Source organism: Gymnoscopelus microlampas, assembly GCF_963454915.1.
Source record: "Gymnoscopelus microlampas genome assembly, chromosome: 1".
Classification (NCBI taxonomy): Eukaryota; Metazoa; Chordata; class Actinopteri; order Myctophiformes; family Myctophidae; genus Gymnoscopelus; species Gymnoscopelus microlampas.
Window position 1 is genome coordinate 24919948 of NC_139962.1, and position 26329 is coordinate 24946276.

General features: G+C 42.3%; 1 protein-coding gene across 1 annotated transcript in view; it reads left to right on the forward strand.

The window, feature by feature from the left end:
- Positions 1–26329, forward strand: part of apba2b (amyloid beta (A4) precursor protein-binding, family A, member 2b) — a 76713-nt gene that overhangs the window by 899 nt on the left and 49485 nt on the right. The gene's annotated exons all lie outside the window — the stretch shown is intronic.

Here is a 26329-nt window from a genome sequence, read left to right on the forward strand (position 1 = left end):
TGGGCTGTTCAATATTTTATTCATTTACATCTCCTATAATGAGTGGTAAACAAGAGTACAATTTTTGGTTTTGGCTCGCAGACATTGTAGCAACAATAACAAAAACAATATTAAAGTCATGCTGTGTAACGTTCATTTAGTAGTCTTTTTGGGGAGTGGCGACACCTCTGGTAGTTTTGTTGTCATTACAGCATTTGTCTATATGGAAGTACCGCTCAAAAAGGAATGCTGTAGGTTCCAGCTACAGTATAATGCCTGTGATATTTTTGGAAAAGAAGGGTTTAACAGTGTTTAGAAAAACACATTTATGTAGAATGGTGATTGTGAAAAATATACCAGTGAAGAATTATATAAAAAAATAACTTTTAAATGACAAAGTTTCACATGCCGGGTTCGATCCCAGCTGCACTGTTCGTTCAGTATGACTTTAAAGAAGAACAACAGATGAAAATAAGATCAAAATAGCTGATCAAAGTACAGAGCACATTCTGCGGTGCCTTTGTTTACTTCTGCAATTAAAGGTAGCTTTCCATCAGGTTCCAAACCATCTCACCTGTTTACATTATATATTAATTCTGTAAGTGTTCTCTTACTATTTGTGAACTGATGGCACAAATGTCTAAGTCTACTGTATATCCGATGGATTGATTTGGTAATTTGTGACTCTTGTGTTGCTCATTGTCTGCTGCGTACCACTCTGTTCCAGTAGTATAGCCACAGAAGAGGACTACTGACAGGCATCATGTCTGTCTGTCTGTCTGTCTGTCTGTCTGTCTGTCTGTCTGTCTGTCTGTTGTCCGTCTGTGTGTGTATTGTTGAGTGGGAGCAGGGAACGGGCAGATACACGTGTCATCAGCCCTGAGTCAGGACTCCTGACTGATTTGTCATTAAATCATACAGAATCTAAATAGCCTACAATGTTCCATTTATATTCAGTAAGATCACGGTAACCCCATATGTTGACACTATGTTTATTAGGGCTGGTAACTTTCCTCAGAAATGATATTCGAATATTGGTCTTAAAAATTGGCAGATATTCGAATATATTCGAATATTATTATAATTATTATTATTTAAAAAAAAAAAATAATAATAATGTTTATTTGACAGGGACAATACAAAAAACTATATATCAAGTGCTCGGATCCAATAATTACAATACAAAAAAAATAAAACATTTTGTATTGTTCCAGTCAAATAAAATAAAATAAAACTTTTTAAAAAATGTAATATTCATTTTCCATATTCGAATATACATATTTCCCCCATATTCGAGGAATATTCGAAATTCGAATATTAATTTACCAGCCCTAATGTTTATACCCATACTTGCTACCCATAAAAACGGGACTGCGAAGGGTCGCGGGCCTATGTTTAGGAAACTATGTTACCTATATGATGTTTGGTATATTCCATAGGTGGGAAAGGTTGTATGGACCTTGGGAATAGGGGAGAGAGAACAGTATGGGGCTGACCTGAGGCAGAGAGTGATGACCAAGGTTGTAATAGACTAGAGGATGAGGCCAGGCAGACAGACAGAGGAGAGTGATGCATGGTTATAGGGAAAGCGAGGAGCCCCCAGGGGCCTATGATGACAGGAAGGTATAAGGCCTTGGAGGATGGACCTAGCCTCGCGTAGCCGGACTATATCACTGCGTGGATATGAGTCAGTCTGGTGCTTCCATGAGGCCTTTTTTTCCCCCAAGGGGCGGGATCAAAACAATGGCCTCAACGCAATTGGTTAGACGTACAACCAACTACCAATTTCAGTCTCCCATATTCGAATACTGGGCCCTGATTGGTCACTCATGTCTTCTGGAGCAGGAAATGGATTCTCTATGGAGCGGTGCCAGACCCAAATCGCAGAGTGCAATTTGTTTTTGCACTCGCAGATTCGTCTGGTCCCAGGCTAGGATGGACCATCACGTGGACTGTGGTGCTCTATCTGTGGTTCTCAAACTTTTTCATGTCAAGGACCCCCAAATTGACACTTATGAGCCTGCGGACCCCCATTTGAAAAGATATGCCAGGGACCCCCATAAGAGAAGAGTGTTACGGCTCTAGCAGGGATTCTCAACCAGTTTAATTTCAAGGACCCCCAGTTTGACATGCATTAGGCTACGGACCCATTTAATGGCATTTCTATCTCTGGGACCCCAAACTATATTGTAAAATCAATGTTAATTTAACTCTGAGAGTGTACAAATGGAATGGTTCCATTTATACACTCGGTCTGAGTTACAGACCCATAAGGGTCCATTTAGTTCCTAACTATCCATCATTTAGCTGGGGACCCCCTGGAACTCCCTCAAGGACCCCTGGGGGTCCCCGGACCCCAGTTTGAGAACCAATGCTCTATGGAGAGTGGAGACACACCTCAAGCTGAGGTGGCCATGTGACATTTTCTCCTCCTCTCATTTTAGATCCTCTTTCTTTTTTGGTCCCTCTCTCCTCCCCCTCTTCACCGTGTTCACATCCTCATGTCTATGTGTCCCCTTTTCTTTCCCATCTTTGCTTTCCTTCCCTTCCCCTCAGCCACATCAAGGAGGCTGGGGTTTTATGCATGACACCTGTGCTGAAGGACAGACACTATATCCCTGCAGCCCGCTGAAGTCTTATTCAAGCAGCAGCAGGAGGATTTTAAATCGGAGGCAAAGAGAGGCAGCGGGGAATGATCTCGCCCATGCTTGCCCATGCTGGGTTTCACCTGTTTTTAACAAGTTAACAAATGGGAGGTAAATGGCTATTCATTCTAAGGGAAAATAGTTTCCAACCCACATGGATTTGATAACAACATCCAAAGTGACTCAGCGCTGTGAGGATAATTGTTTCACATAATCACAGATTCAGCAGCTCTGGTAGTTATCTTCGCCAGCCCAGAATGGCCAGGGGCAGGGATTATGTTTTCGCCCCTGTCTGTGAGTCTGTGTCTGTGAGCCCCTGGACCGATCAGCGTGAAACTTTGCACTCACGCTTCCAGTAGGCCAAGAAGAACCTCCACCCCCACTTTTCTAGTTCTCTATATGCACGTATGCACTATACAGGTAAACTCCTGAATTTAATTGATCCCTTATCCAGTGTTGATTGGGCCTGGTACAATCTAAAAGGCAAGCTATAGATTGACAGTATATTTAATTGGGTTGGTCAGTCAGTCAGTATCCAACATTTTTATCCCAAACGAGATGTCTCAAAAATGTCTGGTTGGATTGCCATGGAATTTGCTGCATACCTTCATGCGCCCCAGACAATTGAGTCAATGGCCTGTCCTCTAGTGCAGTGGTTCTCAAACATATTTGGCATAGGGCACCCCTGTAAACAACTTATTCATCCACGGCACCCCTGAATTATATTGTGACTTTATAGCACCTTTTACATGTATGTCATATTACGGTACGTAAATATGTAAATCTTTCTCCCTAAGATACAGTAGCCTAAGTCACGGGGAAAACGAGAACGTCTGTTTCCATTATAGGACAGATTGAAAATAACTTTCTATTTGACGTTTAACCCCAGCATCCCCATTCTGATGGGAAACATTCGCCAAAAATAGCAGATCTACAAGCTCACAGCGCGTCAAAATAGCAGATCTACAAGCTCACAGCGCGTCACAGCGCGTCACAGCGCGTCACAACGTGACGCGTTGTGAGCTTGTAGATCTGCTATTTTTGGCGAAGTGATTTGGTGTAGACTGAAAAAGAACGCACCAAGTACAGTGCAACGTTTTACAAAGTCAAATATGATCAAAAGTATTCCGCGGCACCCCTGAACTTGCGTCACGGCACCCCAGGGTGCCAGGGCACCCACTTTGAGAAACCCTGCTCTAGTGCCATCCTCAGGACAAAATGTCAATTTTGCGCATAAGATATTTCATAATCTAGTGGCCAGATTTCCATGAAGCTTGGGTTGTATAGCTACTACTATCCATATTGTTTTTAAATGCCCAACTGTTGATAGTTATGGTATGGTACAGTATAGTTTCTGCATATAATTTGGTATTTACCTTCTAAAATATATATTAATACATGTCAACAATCTTTCAGTTGAGAACTCTTTAAAAAATATTTAACATGTGGCTCAGGAGGTGAACGGATGGCTGGGAATCAGAGGGTCCCAGGTGTGTGTGTGTGTGTGTGTGTGTGTGTGTGTGTGTGTGTGTGTGTGTGTGTGTGTGTGTGTGTGTGTGTGTGTGTGCGTGTGCGTGCGCGTGCGTGCGCGAGAGAGAGAGAGAGGGGGACGGAGAGAAAAGGGGAGAGCTCCCCTCTAATGTCACTCTCCTCATGTCTACATCAACTCTTACAGCTCTGTCCAGCTCAAAAGCATGTTGAGTGGTAGGAATGAGTCTCCAGAGTCCCCTGCCATTCTATAAGGCATCAGTGATGTTGTGCACCTTCAGGGAATCGATACAGAGTGGGTGACTGGATGGAGTGTGAACAGATCTGTGAGGGATGCAGAGGCCTGACAGGCTCATATACTACGGTATATAGCAGTGGGACATTGGGTCATCCTTACTTTGCTGAGTGTGCTGAAACTCTGGCTGCAGCATTAAGTCCAATGCAAAGCCCACACGGCTTTGTTGAAATGGCTTTTGGTGATGTTTAAGGTGATGTTTTAGCTAAGTTAATACAACATTCTTAGTTTGACTGTCCCCCATCAAAGCTCACAACGCGTCGAGACTCCTCGCGAACGACACATTAGCTTATAGATTTGCTGTTTTCACTAAGGTGAATCAGACTAATTGATTTAGTTGATTATAAAAATTCTGTTCAACTTTATTTGTGTCGATTCGTTGATGAAAAAAAACCTTGCTTCTTGATTGGTTTTAAGTGAGTTATTGGTTCTAAATATTGGTTTTGGTATATTTTCGGATTATTGCTCAGACCTACTAACCAGTTACAAACTTCTGGCGCTTGCCGCTTGCCACTGGTCTCTTATATGTACAGTATCCTGTTGAAGGGCCGGCCCTTCAGGCTAGCAAGTGTTTTATTTGGCAGCTTACAGGGAGTGGAATGAGTTGTAAAAGGTCACTGAAGCTATACTACTGTAGGTGTTTTTTTATCTTGAGAATTGCTGTTAAGGGCGTTATCTTATTTGTCACATCACAATTTTACAGGTGTAAAAGAGTGGGTGAAATATTTTTTTGTCCAAGCTTCCCATGAATTGCAGGTGCATACATAAACAGAACCATATCAAATATAAACATAAAGTGTACAAAAAAAAACAGCCTTTTGTCATTATTATTCCTTGGTTTTGTATGGCCACCAAATCAGTTGATTTTTAGCCGCATGCGCTAGCGTCGGCTCTATAAACAGCACCAGTCTCTTTCCGACACCCGAGTGAAAAATTTCGACACCTGAGTCAAAAGTGTCGACACCTAAGTCCCATTGGCTGTCCTGGCTGTCCATCACACTTCCCCCCGTTTAAGCTCTAATGTTGCCAGGTTTGGCGAGAGAAACAAGCAATCCAAAAAACAAGTAATCAGGTCTATGAAAAGATTGGGGCCAAAAAAGCCTGCCACATGCGGCTTTATTATGACTTAGGTCATACTTGTTTAAGTCTAAATTCGACGAGATGGTGTCTCCTAGAATAGCTGAGTTGATATAATCTCTTTGACATTATGCAAGGTTCTCAACTCAATTTCATTCTCTCTGCTCAATTAAAGGTACATAGGAGAAAAGAAAAATGAGAAAAGAGGAAAGAAAGAAGAGGGAAAAAAAAGAAAAGGAAAGAAGAAATAATAAATCCCTTTTTTCTCAGCTTGGAGAGAAACCCATTCATAACCAGATTAACCACGGGTGACACTAAATAATGGCTCTGAGGAGAGGGAGAGAGAGAGAGAGAGAGAGAGAGAGAGAGAGAGAGAGAGAGAGAGAGAGAGAGAGAGAGAGAGAGAGAAGCTACTTTTCAATAAGCTTATTCTAAAATGTTATATGAATATGTGTGATCTACATTATTGCATTTTGTTCTACCTTCTCTATTGTCAAATGTGGCTAGGTTTAGGCTATTGTCCATCTTTAATATATTCTCTTTCCAGTAACATAATAGTAAGCATGATTTTAGTCTGAGATTAAATATACATATAAGTAACTACCCCAGCCCTTTTCAATTCTACCTGGGGCAGAACCAAACTCCAAAATAAGGCTAACATCTGCCACACTAGCTCCAGTACCTAGTACTACCAGTACCAAGGCCCTGTCATGCATAGGCGGCGGGTGAGCCTGACAATTGGGAAGGCTAGGAGATCTGGCTTGAGGCTGGGGGGGTACATGCACAAACATAACAAACCCCCCCCCCCGCCGCCCCACACGCACGCACACACACACACACACACACACACACACTGTTTATTTGGGCAAATGTAGTGGAATCTAGTAAGTGCAGTCAGTCTGCTCTCATGTTGTTTTTCAGTATGAAATGTTCTTGCCTGCAAGGGACCATTTCTGCACTCACCCACTCAGGCAAAATTCTTCAAATTGACAGACAGGTGCAAAATAATTTTTACTTACTATTTTCTGTGGAATTGGTAATTAACAGTCGCACTCAATTGCTCAAGATACTTAATTATATACTGTGCGTGCGTGCGTGCGTGCGTGCGTGCGTGCGTGCCTGAGTGCGTGCGTGTGTGCATGCATGCGTCTAAAACATTTGGATGCAGTGGGTGAATGTCAGTCATCAATTGGTGAAATCCATCAGATTTTCTGAATTCTTACTGTTGGCTTTTTGGAAGTCAAATACATTGGCGTCTTTTTTGACCTGTGACATCTGTTTTGTCTAACTGAACGTACGACTGGCTGTTTGTGTGAGCTGTTTAGCAGCTCCCTGGCAGAACTAATTGCCAATGATGTCTGTGTCTGTTGTCTTTGTCTGCTGTCTGTGTCTGTTGCTCTGTTTTCATGGTGCTGCAGAACACATGTAGACACAGAGGAGCAAAATATATGTGATAGTCATTTGTGTTAGTCACTGCTAAAATCACCAGTTTTGTAAGAATCATTCATGAATTGGCTTGTTTTGGTGTTTTTATTTTTTGTCAGGTCTATGTGCGAGTAATGAATGCAGGTGTGTTGATGTATAAACTTCCCATTTATTTCCAGCCCTCCTGCGGGGTTGCGGGTCACAGGATGACTCCGCTGCCTTACACCCTCCTCACTTATGTCACTACTTATTGCCAGAAAATTCAGCAAGCTAGCTTATTAGCCATCGAATTCCTGTGAAGAACGGCATAACATTAGCATTTAAATGTGCTGAGAGCCTCACCTGCTGCTGTCGGTGCAGTCAGTGGTGCTCCTCGGCCGGGACATATACACATCTGGTGGTAAATTGTTGTTCCTCACTACAAACACCAATGTCCATAGATGGGTATATATGGTACCAGGGAAAATGCAGAGCTGCTGGTTTAATTCAGACATGCCAGGCCAGGCTCGAGCTGGAGTATTTCAGAGTGCTTTGAAGGGCCAGTTGTGGGCCATTACAGCCACTCGTGTGTCTTGTCTGACAGAACAGATAATTGTCAATCAGTTGAGTGATGGAGTGGATGCAGAGAGACCAGATGGTAGCTTTAAGCAGAGAAAGAGTCTAGTGAGAGAGAAGGATAAGGGAGACAATAGAGAGAGTACAGCATAGGGTACAACAGAGAAAGATTATCACCACAAAACATATAGGGACACTAACATTATTATTCAACATTTCTGTTCATTTCCATAGATATTATAAGTGCCTACAATTTATTATAAATTATTGTAAGAACAATATAGCTAGTTTGTGATATTAATGGATAAAGAAACAAAGACATGTATTCTTTAGAAATCAAACATGGTTTCTTTAAAAGACCATTGGGGGCTTTCAGTTACAGCAGAAAGGGCCAAATGCCCGAAGGACGCTTTTTTCCAATCTAGTTAGTTAGATAGACACAGAGAGACAGAAATGTTAAACATTTGGATGATTCCGTTCATACTGTATCTGCAGCATAATTATTTCAGATTGGAATGGCTCAGCATGAATGGCTCAGCATGAAGCAAGCATTTGTTTAGAGTAATTGCTTTGCCTGGCTGAATAGTTGGTCTTCGTGCGGTCCTGACATTCTTAAATCCACCTCAGACATCTACAGTAATAACCTCAAGTCAGGAGGACTGACATGTATAATCCTCCCAGTATTACACTGTTATTCAGAACTGCCTCAGTGGCACATTAAAGGCCACACTCAGCAGGGGTCTATACTGTACATCTCTGTGACTCACCGTGTTATGGGCTGTTAGGCCACACTGCTATTACTGTTATATAACTTGCACGTTTGAAAAGCTAAAGCCCATTGGAGCATATTGACTACTAAGTGCTCAGCATAAGGTCAGTGGACACTACTGTCCAATATTATTTACAGGCAATTACTTTATTAGACAATAACATTTTAAGAAAGGGATCGATTATTTCATATTCTAACAACAATTGTACAGATTCTGCTGCTGTGTGGCCGGGTAGCTCAGTCAGTAGAGCTCTCACCTTTGAATTGTAAGGTTTTGGGTTTGATCCCTGGCACCAGCAACTCAGCAGATGAAGAGCAAGGCATGCAGTAAATACTGGTACCTGCCGGACTGGTGGGTGTGGCGTGCCACCTCAGCAATCCATCTCCCAGGGGTCTAACACATTGTAAAGGTGACAGACAGCCTTGCTTGGCTGATACCGACAATAAGCTACTCCAACCTACTGTACCTACCTAATGCCAAGTCACATAACATCAAATTGACCCATTTATACCCTATTATACTGTATATTTCTGTCTCTTGTTTGTGAGTCAAGGTTGTGCACTGCTTTAGTCCTTTTATATTCTCGGTAGACATTACTGGAGGTACAATGAATCAGTATTGATGTTGACATGTCTTTGTCCAGTGGGCTACCATTCTTATATTGCTTTAATGAAGCATTTACATGCACATCAATATCCCATTATTATTCAGGTGAATCAAGTCGTTTTTATTGAGCTGCCATGTTGTTAACATCATATTCTTTTGACAAAAAACAATATAAGCTTCCTCATGGAATACTTTGGATATGCTGGTAATTATTCAGGCTGTTGTTCTGGGCTCTTATGCTGTACATGCAGTGATGGAGAGTGAACATGCAGTACATTTATTCAAGTACTTTGGCTTTTATGCCTTTATTGATAGGACAGTAGGCTGACAGGAAATAGGGAGAGAGATGGGGAGTGACATGCAGCAAAGGCTGTCGGGATCGGGAATCGAACCTGCGACACGTTGTCAGGCTACCAGTCTAGGTGCCCAGACGGCTACGCCAACCGTCCGGGCCACTGTACTACAATTTTGAGGTACTTTTACTTAGTATTTATATTTTTCAATATTTTATACTTCTACTCCACTACATCTCAGTGGCAAATATTGTAAGATCTGGGTCACGGTACGCTCGGGATTTGAACCCGGTTCTCCTGCATGAGAAGCGACTTAAAAGCCATATCCTCTAGCATAAAGTGGAATCCACCCTTGACCAGGGGAGATACAGTATTAGACATTTTAGTCTTCAGGCGCTGAGCCACTCTGCTGGTGTACATGTTGAAGTACATGTTTACAGGAATAAAATACAGAGCATTGCAGTGAGGGTTTAGGGATGAACCTTATTCACCTACTTGAAAAGAGGAGCCGTCTCATCTTAACTGCAGTGCTGCAGACTAACAGGTACACACCCATCGCTCCATCTGGATCACAACATGCTGACAGGTGTGTGGGAGGTACAGTAAGTGACACCAACAGAGATGCCCCCCCAAGATCGGGAGGGCATCAAACAAACCCCGATAGCAAGGGGTTTGGAACAGGAACAGCGCCAAAACGGTCCTGGGCTGCTGAAATAGTGCTAAATTGGTGCCGGAAAGCGTCAGGAGCATGCACCCCTCAACCCGCTGTTGAAGCGGAATTTTGGCAGGACAACCGGAACAACAGGGCCAGGATACCGAACCTGGTTGTAGCCTCGGGCACCAAAACGTCTTGATCCGGCCCCGCATCACGATTATGATAGATCTGTATTAGAAAAACTCAAAGGAAATACATTGTACCATTCCATTTCTTGGCCAGGAGAGATACTGTATGTGGAATTAATGATGCCACGGTGTGGACATTATCTTCCACATTATGTTTAACTGCAAGTTGCAGTCAGTTGCTAGTTAGCTAGTTGAAATCAGAACTTACATTGGGTAGCAGTATCCATTAATGCAGTCTTTGTATTATGAAGTCAGATCACGTAGTAAAGTCAGTCAGTCTAGGATATAAGGGATAAATGGCTTGGAATGTATTTAAAAAAAAGATAAGCCTTCCTGATGTGTTGATTGCAGTTGCATTTCTGACACAAAATTGGGTCTATTACACATTTTGACACAGACTGAAAGCATAGAAAAATATCATTAAAAAAGATATTTTGCCAACAGCGAGTTACCAATAAATGAATAGGCCTACATTATGCAATTATACAGAATAGAGCTGCACTATAACCTCTCCCTAATAGCATTCTAAAGTGCAGAGCAACTGAAAACACACACAAATAATGCTCTTTTCTACCACAAATAGGCCTAATGTGTACAAATGGATCATATTTTGACAAGGTTCAGTTGGGTTAAATATAATATATTAAATAATATTTGAATGTTTTGTGTTAAAAGGACAATTTATAATTCAGAAACTTGGTTTTGCCATGCCAAAAATGTGTTTACTACATTTACCGTAAAGTATGAATTTATCTTTATCTGTCAGGTCACATAACATCAGTCAGGTATACTAGGTGGCGGTGCAGAGTGGATTTTCCAGTGTCTTATAATCCTGTTAAGGGATGTGTGTCATGGACAAGACCTGGAATTTATGAATTAATGATTTAATTCATTCATTCAATATTCATGCAATATTGTTATTACATTTATCAATAGATACATTCCAAGACGGAATTCATTTTGTCCATGGACCAGTAATAGACAGTGACATTAATTTCCTCTTCAGTTCCGTCACTATACGCTACATGACACCCTGGTAGTTCAGAAAAGGGAGCTCAGTGGTTACTCTGGGACCGCGAGGGCATCCCATCATGATAGCGGACAGGCAGCCCCGCAAAAACCTTTTTTTGCGGTGTAAAATGCCAGGGAACAGCTTAGCTATGGCTTAGCCTGATGCCTTGTGAGCTTTTAGATCTGCTATTTTTGGCATGTGGCACAGTTGTACTATGAAGTATAAATGAAGCATCAGAGAGAACAGTGTGCTGTAAAGGAAAGCCTTGATCAGGAAGAGGTGACAGAATCAATGGGGATAGGATATAGCCTTGTCTTGTGTGGAGCTGGGAGGCTATAAGAAGGTTGCACTGCAGGTGTGAGTGAGTGAGAGAGAGGAAAAGAGAGAAAGGGAGAGAGCGAAAGAGAGAGAGAGCCAGAATGTGTGTGAAATTGATGTCAGCGGGTCACTCTTATCATCACAGAGCTGTCTACCAGGTGCTCTAGCAGGACAACTGAGGCTGGAGTCGCTTACTGTCAGTCTGCTTTTATTCAGAACCTCGAAATATGTCCTGCCATCAAAAACAGAAATGTGGACGTTTTATCTGACACGAGCGGGGAGAAAAGAAAAAGAAAAGAAGAAGCTTATAGCCTATCACTGTTGAGATTACAGGGTAGTAAAGTTGAATAATTTGTCTACTGGCTCCTCTCACTGTACCTACTGTACTGTTATGCAAAACTAAGGGTTCCCTTTTTACAGTCAGAGTTAAACGAACACTTCAGGATCTTACTGTGTACGTAAAGCAGTTTGAGATTGATTAAGTGGAGTTGCGTGATCCATATGCCTGTTGTGTGTGTGTGTGTGTGTATGAGACTGTAGCGCTGCAGTGTACCGCAGTGTTACAGATGGGAATCTGGGACTGAGCCTCCAGGCCGTAGGCAAGGAGGAGGAGGGTGAACCATGGCAGCATTTGGACAAAAGACACACTTTCCTTGAAAGTGTGTGTGTGTGTGTGTGTGTGTGTGTGTGTGTGTGTGTGTGTGTGTGTGTGTGTGTGTGTGTGTGTGTGTGTGTGTGTGTGTGTGTGTGTGTGTGTGTGTGTGTGTGTGTTTCTCTGCGTTCACATTCTTGAAGCGAACACTGCTGCTCGGAGAGAGAGAGAGAGTAAAAAAAAACTAAAATAAAATAAATCTCCTCATTATTGGGTGCTCTTGAGAAAGCTGACAAAACTAAAGCAAGCCACGGAGGGTTCACTAATTTCCCAGAGAGTATGTACTGTATGTGTGTGTGTGTGTGTGTGTGTGTGTGTGTGTGTGTGTGTGTGTGTGTGTGTGTGTGTGTGTGTGTGTGCTGAAAAGACGCCCCTCCCAACAGGGAGCACGCTTCTTCTCTGTAGTAGTGAGTGAGCACAGGCGCTTCTCTCCTTCCCATATCTCTGCTGAGCTCTCGGTTCCCCGGGGACACTGAGTCAGCCACTGCTGCTGACTAGCTGTTCAAAAAGGCCGTTTTACTCCCCTCTTTACTTCTCTCCTCTAACGCGTGGGCGGAACCCGGGGGATAAAATCTGCACTATTGCTGCACTCGATGAAGCTTTTTCTTGGATCCCTCTGTGTTAAAGCGTGATGTTTTCAATAACCAACGCTGCTATCACAGTAACTCATAAACACTTCAGCCCTATGTTTTTAATTCTCTAAAATAGCCGATCTACGAAAAGTACAAAAACCTTTTTGTGAATGCTTTCGCTATGATGATAGCCAAATAGGGTCGCCAGGGTTAAAGTGGTTATAACTAGTATCCTGTTTCACCTGGTTGAAGCAGCTGCATGATTCTACCTTGGCTTGATAGAAGAGCTATTCTACACTAGTAGCTGCGTGTGCCTGCCTAATGGTGTCTGATTTAGCAGATACAGATATATATAGATAGCGCCACCTCAGCAGCACTTCCAGATTGCTACACTGACAGAATGGAACCCGATGCATCACTCTCCCTGTTCTCTTGCTGTTCTCTCCCTCATCTGTTGGTTCCTTTGACCCCCTCACCCCATCAATCCTCAGTCACAGTCACAATCACTTGGGCTTTTGTAATGGAGCCATTAAAGGAAGACTGACTGTGTGTTCGCACTGCTGGTGTGACTTTGTCTTGTCTGATCTCTCCTCTGAGCGGGGGCAGCAACCATGAGACTGTCACGCATGGGGCTACAGTATGAGGATGGGATGTCACTTGTTGTCGCCGTGGCTTAGATGCGTCCAGCACTGCGAAATCCTTGGTGTAGAAATGTGCCCTACCCTTACACTAGGTGCAGTAGTAACTATTACACCAATGTTCAATGTTATTTTGGAATTCCCTGCTGTGTAGTGTTAATTTATCCCCTTGTAACTGAGAGAGTGTACAAATGGAACCAAATAGACCCTACCTTTGTACACTGCACTCTGAGGATTTTACTGTTTTACTGGTGAAATGTTTCTCCGCTTGTCCTCTATTCTCACTCCCTGTCCACTAGCATAATCACCTCTAAACCATGTCCTTGCTCCTTTCTCCTTACATTTTGCAGTAACAAGCTGCTGTTCAAAGATTAGAGATTTGTTTGACCATTTTCTGCTCTTGTATACACACCTCTCCTCTCATCTCATCTCCTCTACAGTTAGGGTGAGACATGCCAGCCTACCGGACTGATTGATTACAGAGGCTGGCTGCGTTCTTTTTAAAGAAAGCAATACTTCATGAGTCATATTGAGTTGTGATGTTGTTACTTTTGAGTATGATAGAGTACAGTATGTGTGTGTGTGTGTGTGTGTGTGTGTGTGTGTGTGTGTGTGTGTGTGTGTGTGTGTGTGTGTGTGTGTGTGTGTGTGTGTGTGTGTGTGTGTGTGTGTGTGTGTGTGTGTGTGTGTGTGTGTGTGTGTGTGTGTGTGTGCGTGCGTGTGTGCGCGCGTCTATCTATCCGACTCTTTGTTGAGTTCCCTTTCTCTCTAATGGCCAATTCATTAATTAATGCAGCCACTATCAGTCAGTTTCTGTAAAACAATCTTTACAGCAAAGATTTTCGTTGTACTCCAGCTTTCCTAGTCAATGCTAGGCTGTTAGATATCTATCTTACAGTATATCAGCATAGTGATACTGCAATCTTCCCAAGGAATACAGAAATGAGGCCATGCATGAGTTGTGTTTTAATCTCTTAAGCCCTATTCATCGTACACAATGAATACCTAAAATTGGGAGATCAACAATCTCACTACGCCTCACAACGTGTTTTGAAATAGAAGATCTGCTATCTTCTATTTTTGAAAATTGAATTTTAGGGACATCAGATTGAAATGGTTAATGATGTTATCTTTACAGAGGCAGCACATCTAAGAAGCAAGCTGAAGTACAGTAAAAGGGAAAGAACGTATACTAGCAAGTGATCCAGGCGTTTACCTGTCTGTGTTCTCATCTGATTTGTACGTGGGGCTCCCAGTGTGATACCATCTCTCTGTGTGTGTGTTTTAGGTCACTGCCGGGAGCATCCACTCTTCAACCCACCTACAACTCTCAGTAAGTCAGATTAACTGTGCCTCAGCACATTGTTGTGGTACGGTATGTAGGCTAATTCATGAATAGTGTGGGATGGAGGAATTATTTTTACTGCCACACCAAGAATAAACTGCTATTGTCGCAGAGACACTAGACACGCAAGTACTGCTGTGTGTAAGCCAGTTGTGTTAATATATTTGTTTTGGTAGGCACCTTTGTTTTCATGTGCGCCTATTTAAGCTTTCTGCATCCAAGCATTCTCTAATTAATTCACCTTGGTTTTATAATAACAGAAAATACATTTTCAAGTTGCGATACCAATTTTGTCAAATCAGGGGAGAGAACTGATGCAGTATACAGGATAAACAAGTAAAATTGGCAGTGATGGAACAAAAGAAATGAGCAGACAAAACTAACAGGAACACTAACATTGAAGCTAATAAATCATCTTTGTGGGGTTCTCTCTCCTGACTGGATGTATTTTCTTGTTTACTAGACATATGTTATTTATTATACAAAAACATATCACACGCCCTTTAAAACATCAGCCTAATATACGTACATGGCCGTATGATTATCCTCTTTTTTTGGGTCTTTTTATTACTGTGTGCTGCTGATGCAGTGAGACCTGTTGTTGTGCTGAGTACGCCGAGATAGCAACCTCTGGGCTTTGGGGAGCTCATGGCACTGAGCCTTAACACGGGAAAAACAGGTCAGGGAGGGGAAGAGGAATGAGAGAGAATTGGAAATAGTAAAGGAGGAAGGGGAGGGAAGGGAGCATAGTGAGGATAACCTGTAAAGGGGGGAGAAATGGGAGGTGCATTCAGGATAGTGATGATAGGCAAACCTGATTACAAGTTGTGAATTAGAAGCAAGTTTGTCATCACTTGTTGTTTAACGTACTGAAAAAGACCACAACACCCACAACAATTGTTCTCTTTCACTGATTCAAATGTCCTCACAGTTTAAGTTTAGAAGAAACGGGAGGCAATCTGGAAGGCTGTAGATAATGCTGTAAACAAATCAACACTCAATCATGAACTAGGAAAGTTTGGTGCTGAGATTTGGTCGAGCGGTTTGTTGAACGTTCAGGGTTCTACTGCAGACGGCTCCCATTTCGATTTAATCATTTGAAGATTAAACCTTTTGGACCAGTCACAGCGTCATGCAAAGGTTGGCGCCGAATTTGGCGCACCGGTTTGTGATGTGCTGGGTTCTACTGGAGATGGCTCCCACACTGAGGTGTGGTACTGTCATCAACATCATCATCGTCATCGTCATCGTCATCATCATCATCATCCTGCTCTTCCGAAAGGACCTCTTTCTGAAAGGACTTGAGCCTGTAGTTAGGAGCAGTCAGACAGTAGCGGTCTCGAGGCAGTCGAGGGCCACAGTAAGGTTCAATCTTTGGAAGAGGAGTCTGGTTCTTCTGTCGGGCCACTTTCATAAGGAAATCTCGAGGTGGCGGGGAGGTGAAGGATTGGTCAGTTCGACACTGAATGGCCAACTTGATGTCATCGGGGTCCATAGTGGACTTCTCAGCATGTGCTGCATAAATTTTGGCATCTTCAATAATGTTTGTCACATGATTGAAGGTGAATTCCAAGATCTGATTGATCACTCTAGGCTCATGCTCTTTGACGCCCATGTCCTTGAGCATTTGCATGATGACTTTTACATCTTTTGGAACGTTTTTCTGAGTAGCCATTTTCAGTACACCAAATGTGAATTGCAAAATCTCTCCACAGTGGTGTTTGATCAGAACTTAACCAGTGATTGTCTGTTCAAAAAACAGAACTTCAAGGAGAGAAGTCTGCAATGTCGATACGTGTAGGGGGTATGTACGTATGCAGTGCTTTTATAACGTTTGGCAGTGTTTGCTCTTGTCATCATGGTGAGGTCACAATGAGTCAGACATGCCCATATGGAGTTCTGTGTCAAATATGGATGTCAGATTATGTGTATTCTGGCAAGTGGCAACAGTTGTAATCATAACAACCTGGACACACTCAAGACTATTGATTAACAAACCTGGATAACGTGGAAGCCTTTTCAACAGCAAACTAGTGTCTCTGCGTGTGTGGGCGTCCGTGTCCCATTGTGGCCATTTATGGAGATCCCCAAACTCTCCCAAGTTGGTGCATCAGTGAAGTCATAGAATGGATTGGGAAACAAATTATGTGAAAAGGGGCACACCTGCACTAGACGTGTGTGTGTGTGTGTGTGTGTGTGTGTGTGTGTGTGTGTGTGTGTGTGTGTGTGTGTGTGTGTGTGTGTGTGTGTGTGTGTGTGTGTGTGTGTGTGTGTGCGTGCGTGCGTGCGTGCGTGCGTGCGTGCGTGCGTGCGTGCGTGCGTGCGTGCGTGCGTGTGTCTTGTCTGTGTCCCTTTCGTGACCATAATGGAGAGCCCTGATCTCTTCTAAGTTGGTGACGTCATAGACTGGCCTCCAAGTATTCTGATAACGGCTACTGCACTAAGTACTCTGTTAAAGGGTATTGCACTAGTATTGTGCAATACAGAAAAAGGCATACCGGTAATTATTTTGCAGAGACAGGGGGCTTTCTGTTGTATCCACCATTTATTTAACCCACCATTGGTTGAGCTGTGTGACAGGTTGATTACAGTGCACCGCAAGAGGTGAGTGGGTGGAAGCCGCTGGCTTAGTTCATGACTCATGGCTTCAGTGTGTGAGGAACATGGAGGGGAAATATAAAAAGGTATCAATAATGCACAGGTGTGGGAGTGATCCATGCTTTATATCTCCGGCGGTTTTACAGAGTGAATGCATCATGTCTTCTTCCAACTAAGCAACAACATTGATAAAATGTCAAGGTCCTTTGGATTAAAATGGGATGTTAATGGAATGCTATCACTTCCTAACCAAACAGAAAAACAGTTTCATAGGATGGAGGTTGAGTGCAATCACTGACTGTATTAGGACGGCTGGCCAGATTGAAAAAGGCCAGTATTGGCACCCTTTGGCACTGCAAACTGTAAGGACATTAAATAGACACTGGGCTAGTTAAACAATATACTACTGTATAATACATCAGCCTGAGCACCGTGTGGTTAAGGAGGATTGGACTATACTGGAGTAGTCGCCAATCTAGCTTTGGAAAGTGCCAGTGGTCAGAAAAGTACTAACAGCATCTAGACTTTTTTTGGAATGGTATCAGAGAGCTGCTTTTCCTTGTTAAGTCTGCTTTTAATGATGTCGCACAGCCCCCCAAGAGAAGGTTATCCTCCTCAAAAATAGCTCTCATGCACTCATCAGTCATCAGTTCCTTTAATAAGTTATTTCAAGCTCCGTCTTTTATCCTTAATTATTGAAATTGGTTGATTTACATTTCAAATAAATAATTAGAATAGAAAATAGAAATAATAATGAAACAATTTATTTTTAAAAATAATTTATCTCTTTGAATCTGCAGTGATATTTCAATATCTGAGAATGGAATATATTCCACAAGAGAGATGAAGAGGCGAGGAAGGCAGTAGACTGTGAGCGAGGAGACGAGACGGATGAGGCAGCAATGTTAGTGGAGGAGGTGATGTTGGAGGTATTATATTGTGTGAAATCTCATTTGAAGACATGTTTGGGCAGCGGAGAGGCAAAAACAACCCAAGCTGCCCAAAATGTTGTGAACCTCTCAACATACGGTAGCCTCCCTTTATCACTTATTCATCTAATTTCTCCCGGAATATTCAAGATGTAGATCCATCTTTAGCAAAGGAGAGTGTTAGAGTTGTGTACAGTTATGTACTTTAATGCAGTATGCCTCAGTGCTTCTCGTTAATGCTGTCATCCACAATTGGCACTGTCACTGTCACTATTTTTCACTATGTAAATAAAGAAAACCATTTTTCTGGCATCCATAGAGCCCCCAAAAATGCTTTGCAGTGTGTGGGCTTCATCTGTTTATACTGGACTATTATTCTCTCCTCTCACACCTGGCTCTCTCTTTGGTAAGCCTTCAGTGCAAACCTTTGTAGATTATTAATTCATGCTGGCCATTGTCTTTGATCACAGGGCTGTTTTTTTTATAGGATATCAGACTGTGAGCCAACTCTAACAGCTGTGAGCCCCACAAACAGATTACTAATGTGTCTCTTGACCTCACAACATGCTCACAGTGGACTGGGCTCATCATCAGCCTCCAAACAGCTCCCCGTCCATCTGCATGGCTCTGATAGTGTTGATGGGGACTCCATGGTTGTCAGACTAAAGCCTAATTTATGCTCCGTCTCGCGATGGTGTACACCGAGAACGGCCGAGAATAGCAGACCTACAAGTTCTTGTAGAGCTTGTAAGTCTGCAATGTTGGGAGACCCGATCACGCGACGAAGTATCAATTGGGCTTAATGCTCCATTTGGGGACAGCTGCATTTGGAGCTCGAGTCAGCGAGTGCAGTCTGCCCTGCCGTCCGTGCTACTTCACTGCTTTCGATAAAAGCTTTCAAGATGAAGGGTGAGACAAAGACACTGGGCTGCGCATATAGCTTTTTATAAATCATCAAACGCCAGAGGAGCTCCTTCACCGTGTAAACAGATTCCATACCAACCATGAATATTCATGAAAGTAGTGATAACCTTCATTTCATGGTGGAATGTGATTCCAGCCTGTCTTCGAGGCAGTGAGTTGGCCCTTAATCATATGTTATTAAAAGTGCAACGAATCCTCTCCATCTTTTTTTCTTGTCTCTCTTCGTCTGTGAACTATACAAGGAGCCCTGAACTTAAATTGGCTTCAGAGCAATTTCCCACAGTCAGTTTTCAGTATTTTTGTGCTTGTGCGTGCACGAGACCGTGTGTGTGTGTGTGTGTGTGTGTGTGTGTGTGTGTGCGCGCGCGCGTGTGCGTGCGTACGCGCGTATACATTACAAGTAAGACGCGCGAACGCTGGAAGCGAACGCAGCTCGAAATATGTTGCAGGTGTGTGCATTTTAATCAGAGCATTGTCTACATTCCTGCGTTCTTCATGGCCACACTGTAGTGCAGACGTCTGTGTGTGTGTGTGTGTGTGTGTGTGTGTGTGTGTGTGTGTGTGTGTGTGTGTGTGTGTGTGTGTGTGTGTGTGTGTGTGTGTGTGTGTGTGTGTGTGTGTGTGTGTGTGTGTGTGTGTGTGTGTGTGTGTGTGTGTGTGTGTGTGTGTGTGTGTATGAAACCCTGCTCGGCACTCTGGCGCACTCTGGAGGCTGCACACAGGCAGTGCACGCACACAGACAGACAGACACACACACACACAAGCCGAGCAGGATTTCATAGTAAGCTCCACTTGGGCGGGGCCTCCTTCCGCGTTCGCAATTATTTATTTATTTGCATGCTTGTGCATGTATGTGTGTGGGGGGTGTATGGTGTGACAAATCTTCGGCTTAATTCTATTTGGACGATTTTGCCTACCCAAGGACACCATGTGTTGTTTGTTGAAGTCCACAGAGAGAAATGTGAACAAACGGAGGGGATAATTTAATATTTTAAAACATGCCTCCCTGCTCAGGCAGAGCTCTCTCTTGTGTGCACAGGTATATTGGTTATTTAATCCCTTTAAGCTCTGGGTAACCAAATTGCTTACAGTTTGATGCAGCCATTCCTTGGGATAAGGGCTAAAGTAATTCTTATAAAGAACAATTTGCCATATCTTTGTAGCATTTATCTAAAACAGCACAGTATTTCAACTCATTGATTGGAACTGAAATCGAAAAACACATGGAAATATAGTGCTTGTTTAGCCACCTTTACATCAAGTGGCTGTACCAGCAAAAGTACCATAGATAGTCATATAATGCAGAGCAAAGAACAGGATTGTTCCAGCTCAGGCTAAGGTTAGAGGAGAGCAGAGGGACCAAGTCCAGATTGGTATGGATGGAAGGGTATTCGTGTCAGAGCCGCACTGATCCAGACCTGTCATCATGGGATCAGGGTTGCTGTGTGATTCCTCAGCTTGGCCCACCCTGCTGAGTGGAGCCCGACCGATGCCAGAATTTTGAGTCCGATGCCGATCACGATTTTGGAGAGTCCAAGAGGTGTCGTCAACAGAGTCAGAATCAGAATCACAGGTTTACAAGGTAAAAAAGTGGGTGAAATTAGCTTTCGTACATCGTTCCCATCGCAACGTTATTTCCATAGAAAGAAGAGGGGGAGGAAGAAGAGGGGGGGGGGGGGGCAAGTGGGAAGGGAGATCAAACAAGAGAACAACAAAAAGGCCAAACAAGTCAAATAATGACGATATATCCATCCTGTTATTTTCTGTTATCCCAGACTTAATTTACAGGAGCAGAGCAGAGATATTAGAAATCTCCACTCTTGCTACAGTGAAATGAAACTGTCCATTAATCTAGCAGCTGTCATGTTCATTTAATCTCCTGTGCTGTGGTTATAGGCTACCTTTTGTTGTAATATGAGATAAAGCATGGTATTACGTCTATTAATGAGCAATTAGTGCACTATTAGTGCAGATCGATACATGACCATCATCAGTGAAAAATATGAAGATATATTAATCAAAGACAATGACATCCCAGTGTGTCTTTATACATTAGAAGCATATTTACCATTCTATTCTGTTAACTGTAACATCATTAACATCTTATTATTCGTATTTCCTTTACTGTAAGAGATGGGGATAATAGATTGAAATACAAAATATTTGTATACACGTAATAGTCAGGGGTGGACAAGTAACTTAAGTACATTTATTTGAGTGCTGTACATTGTTTTTGTTTTGTTTTGTTTTTTGCAAGTATGCGACTTGCACTCCGCTGCATTTTAAGTAGAATTATTGTACTTTTGAACTCTACTACATTTCTGGGAAGGGACTCTTACAGTTTTGCTGAAGATGACGGAGATCGAGAGTCAAGATCCTAAAGCTTTGTTCACTAGTTTGGTCGTCAGGGAGACGGCCAACTGGCTAATTAGTAGGTTGTCAGGAGATGGCCAATTAACCACATAACCCTAGAGTCCCTATTCTGGGCATGTCATAACTGCCGAACATTCGGTTAAAATAGGTGAACATTCAGCACAAATGGCAGATTCACTAAGCTCCATAAGGACATGTTGTGAGCTTGGTGACCAAATGCGTAGCCGTGACATCTACAGTACAGCTGCAGTGGTGTAAGAAGTACTCAGATATTTTACTTAAGTAAAAGTAGCAAGACCACAATATAAAAATACTCTGTTACAAGTAAAAGGCCCGTGTTCAAAATGTTACTTGAGTAAAAGAACAAAACTATTGGCATCAAAATATACTTAAAGTACCAAAAGTAAAAGTACTGAAATGTTTGAAAATAGCAGTCTATTTTCAAATGGCCTAGGTATAAAATAGGGCTGAAGTGGTTAATGTATGTTTAAGAATATAATATTTTATATCTGCAAAGTAACTAGTAACTACAGTTTTCAAATAATTGTAGTGGCGTAAAAGTACAATATTTGCCTCTAAGATGTAGTGGAGTAGAAGTAAAAGTATTGAAAATTGGAAATGCTCCAGTAAAGTAAAAAATACCTTAAATTGTACTTAAGTACATTTACTTAGAGTAAATGTACTTAGTTACTTTCCACCATTGTACAGCTGTCATGTAAACCAGAACAAAGCAACGCAGACAAGATGGACCCCAATGTTAACAGGTATACTTCTCATCCCACCGTGTGTCTTGGTGGCAGTAAGTTAAAGCCGACCTCATTACTGAACCTGGGCACTCTCAGTGTGTTCCTGCATGGCACAGTTTCCACTGAGTGATGTGAGCGAGATTTCCCCAAAGAACATTGAGTTTAGCAATCGTCTATCTTAAAATAGCTTTGAATCATACATTATTACATAGCAGGGTGCTGACTCTGTCAGGCTGCATTTGCTGCGATGCTTATTGTATCTCGTTGCTTTCTTCGAGGCTTCAACATCTGAATAGATTTGAAGCCTTGAGATAGCATATTGTCACTGTCGGTCGGAAACCTTGCATGTCCAAAATTGTTACTTTTCAGGAAATGGGAAAAATAATATGTGTTCCGATGAATCCAATGTAGTTATTATTTCGTTTATTTAGTCACAAGCGCTTGATAATTATAAAATATTGATATAAAATCCAAAGACATACTTTCACACTTTCACTTCCACAGATCTGCAAGCTCATAACGCATCGCGACGTGACATGTTGTGAGCTTGTAGATTGGCACTTTTTGCTACATTTGTGTCGTTGTATGACGAGAAAGGGCAATAATGTACGGAACAACTTAAAAAGATACAAGGTTTCTGCCTGCCAGCAACGATATAGTTCTATGGTTGCGTGAAACGACACATGTCTGCTCTGTCTCTCAAAGTAAATCTACTTAACCACTTAATCCCTATAAGCCCCTATACTAGAAAGTAGAAATAGTGAATATAGCTGCTATTTTCACAGTTTTTGAAAATCTTAAATTTTCAAATGTAATGGACATGCCCAAAGTAGGGATGCCAAGTTGAAAGTGGTTAAAGGAGTCTCTATTACATTCTGTGACATTATTAATGTTAATCAAAATAGGAAAACAACCCTTTTTGGATGCGTGTGTGTGGTTTATTTATTACTAGCTTGAGTGCTTACCACATGCTCCTTGTGAGCTATACCAGGACCTACATTCAAATCTACTGAAACTCCCTGCATTGTGTCACCCGTGTCACCTGTTACTTATCGATCATCCAACATGATGTTGCCGGGTGAACTCAGTGCATAGAAACCATAGGAAAAAGGCAGACCGGTGCTCCTTTCTTGGATATTTAGTTGTTATGTGGATTTATATCCCTTTTTTATGTTCGCCAACTACATGTGCAGACTTCAGCCAAGTGCATCAGCACGTTCTAAGCAAAAATTGACACTTTCTGCAAGTAAAGAATGTCTATAAAGACTGCCGATGTCTGGACTAATAATCCTCAAGCATGGCCATAAGTTGAGTTGGAGAACATTTTTGTTTACCTGACATAGTCCTGGTAGTACTTTAAATGTATTTGATTCAGTCAAATCTTGAAATAATTCATAGTTTGCTGATGCGTTGGTGTTGATTACCAACAGTCGCTGGGTTGTTGATATATGTTGTAAGTACTACTTAGTGTTAGTTTTAGGGATAGGTATGCGTGTGCATGCGTGCACACACACACACACACACACACACACACACACACACACACACACACACACACACACACACACACACACACACACACACACACACACACACACCGAGTGAGACTCCAATGCGCACGTGCAATAACTAATATTGATCAGGATTGATATTCTTACCACACAAGTCACATGAGACCAAGGCACAGTTATACACACACAAACACACACACACACACACGCGCGCGCGCATGCACGCACGCATATGCACACACACAAAGAATACAATGCACACTCCCACACAGATATTCAAAATGGCAGTCCAGCATGGGACTGGACTGATAATCGAATCCGTGCCTCTTTCTGTCCGTCTGTCTTTTGTTCCTGTCGGCATCACTGCCTCTCCTCTGTGGTTGAGTTGACAGAGCCTAGGACATTAATCCTCAGTCTGTCTACTGGACAGGAGAGATAGTGGCACTGAATGGCCCATTGCACTTAACACACACTCACACAATGCTCTGTAGCTCTCACCTTTTCATGTTCCATTTCAGTACGTAAGTGTGTACTGCATGTATGTTATTGTCGCTGTTGGGTGGAAACCTTGTATGTCCAACACTGTCACTTTTCAGAAAAAAATAACCTGTGTTCCAATGGATTATATTTAGTTATTATTTAGTCACAAGCCCTTGTTAATACTTTTCATTGGTTCAATAAAACCCACAGACAGACTCAATCACTTTTGTTTCACTATAAAACCAACTGGACTTGTCTTGTCGATCAGCAATTTTTTATACTTTTGTGTGACACTGTTGTATGACGAAGTATTGTATTCATTTACAACAAAAAACTAAACAAAAGTTGAAATATGGAGATACAAGGTTTCTGCCCGATGTTATGTGTACTGTATGTGTAGAAAAAGGGTTGGCGGCACTGAGGGGTGTGCACAGGATGTGTGTGTGTGCAATGTGCATCATGTGTGAGTGAGTGCTTCATCGTGTGATGTGAAAACGGTTGAATATTTCCCTCCTGTTTTCCCCGAGGGGCAGTGTGATTGACCCGAGCCAGGAGTTATTTCATATGCGGCTGCCTGCTACCAAACTGCATTAGCACGGCCATCTTTCGACAAGATAAGGGAAAACGTGTTGTCCCAATATTGCTTGTTTTATATTGCGCTGTCACTGAATACAATGAACATCAGCACATTCGATGAATATTATTTGCATTACTCTCGGAATTCTGTCAATCTGGGCCGCTCCTATTTGTGAGCAGAAATTGTTTTTTACTTTTATTTATTTATATGTGAACACTACAGACCTTTGGAAAATAGACATTGATACTGTCTTGTCCAGTAAATGCAATCATGGCGCAGCTGTCAAACAATATCTACAAGTCACCTTGGTGAGCAGTCTCTCAAGGCATTGTAGAATTGCTGTTGAAATAAGCTGATTTTGGCAAAAAGTGACATACGCAAGGTGTACTTTTGGCTCCGCCCCCTCAGCCAACAGTACACCTTGCGTATGTCACTGATCACATGACCTCAATCAATTATCCAGTTCTAGGCAACATAGAGGGGGGGGGGGGCTTTTTTCTTATTTCCACACAACAGCGCTAAGGTGCATGTATTAAAGACATAGTTCAATGTTGAAAATTAGTGGTATTCCCCTTTAAGGACAAGGACAAGAATTGTTTCTCAAAGTGTCATTCTAATGCTGTTACAAAATGAATGGTTTCCAAGATGAATAGTTACTTGTAGCACATATTTATTTTTCAATAGCAAATATGTCCTCCACTTCTGTTGTTAGTTCACTAAGGTTGATGGCACTCCCCTCAACCTTGCACGTTGCCCGTTGCCTTGAATCTTCCAAATTGTCTAAAATGGAAATTTAAATCTTACCTTAAGTCTAAGCCCTGATTTGTTCATGTCCTTTAATATTGGAGTTCCAATCCAATAGGGAAATTAGGTGCCTGTACTGTAATTGTTCATCTGCAGGACATAAGTGTTTAGCCTAAATGTATTACTGTGAAATGCACAGCATGTACAACATGACTTTTCTAACTGAAGCTAATTATATATGCGGTGAAACTGTCAGGCAAAGAAACCAAACACAGAACACAAGGCTCGGGAGACTGGAGCGAAACGCAAAAGTAGACTTTACTGTAGCACAGTTACAACACAGGATAGGCCTACAGATCTCACAGGGGGTACGTCAGGTAAGGTAAACTCGCAAACAAGCAATGACGGGACAACAGAGACTGGGACATACTGTACAGTGTACTGTACAGGGAGGCAATTATGGGAACAAAGAATAGCTGAGACAGGGATTGATTGGGAAACAGAGGACAGCTGCAGGAAGCATGACAGCAGACAGACACACACATACACACACAAACACCGACACACGAGGACCTCTGCTGGACAGGTAAAGCAGCATAGAGGATCAGGGGTGGGTTGCACTTCATACAGTATCTGACCTAATGGTTACGCTAGTCGCCACATCTTGGCTTAAGCCTTCTTCTCACTAAAATCTTAGTCAGGAGTTGGTGTATAATCTAAATGTGGGCTGTTTTCACCTACACGATCAGGGTGGATTTCAATAGCTTGTACCCATGTTGGAACGTCAAGCTCTGCCTGCAAAGAAACGGCAATGTTTGGATCTGGCACTTGTGATCAAGTTCATTCTGCATTTGCCTTCTCCCATGCATTTAATAACTGCAGCAGTATTATGTTCAGATGAAACTGTTGCTTTGTTTTTGCATGGCAGTCTTTA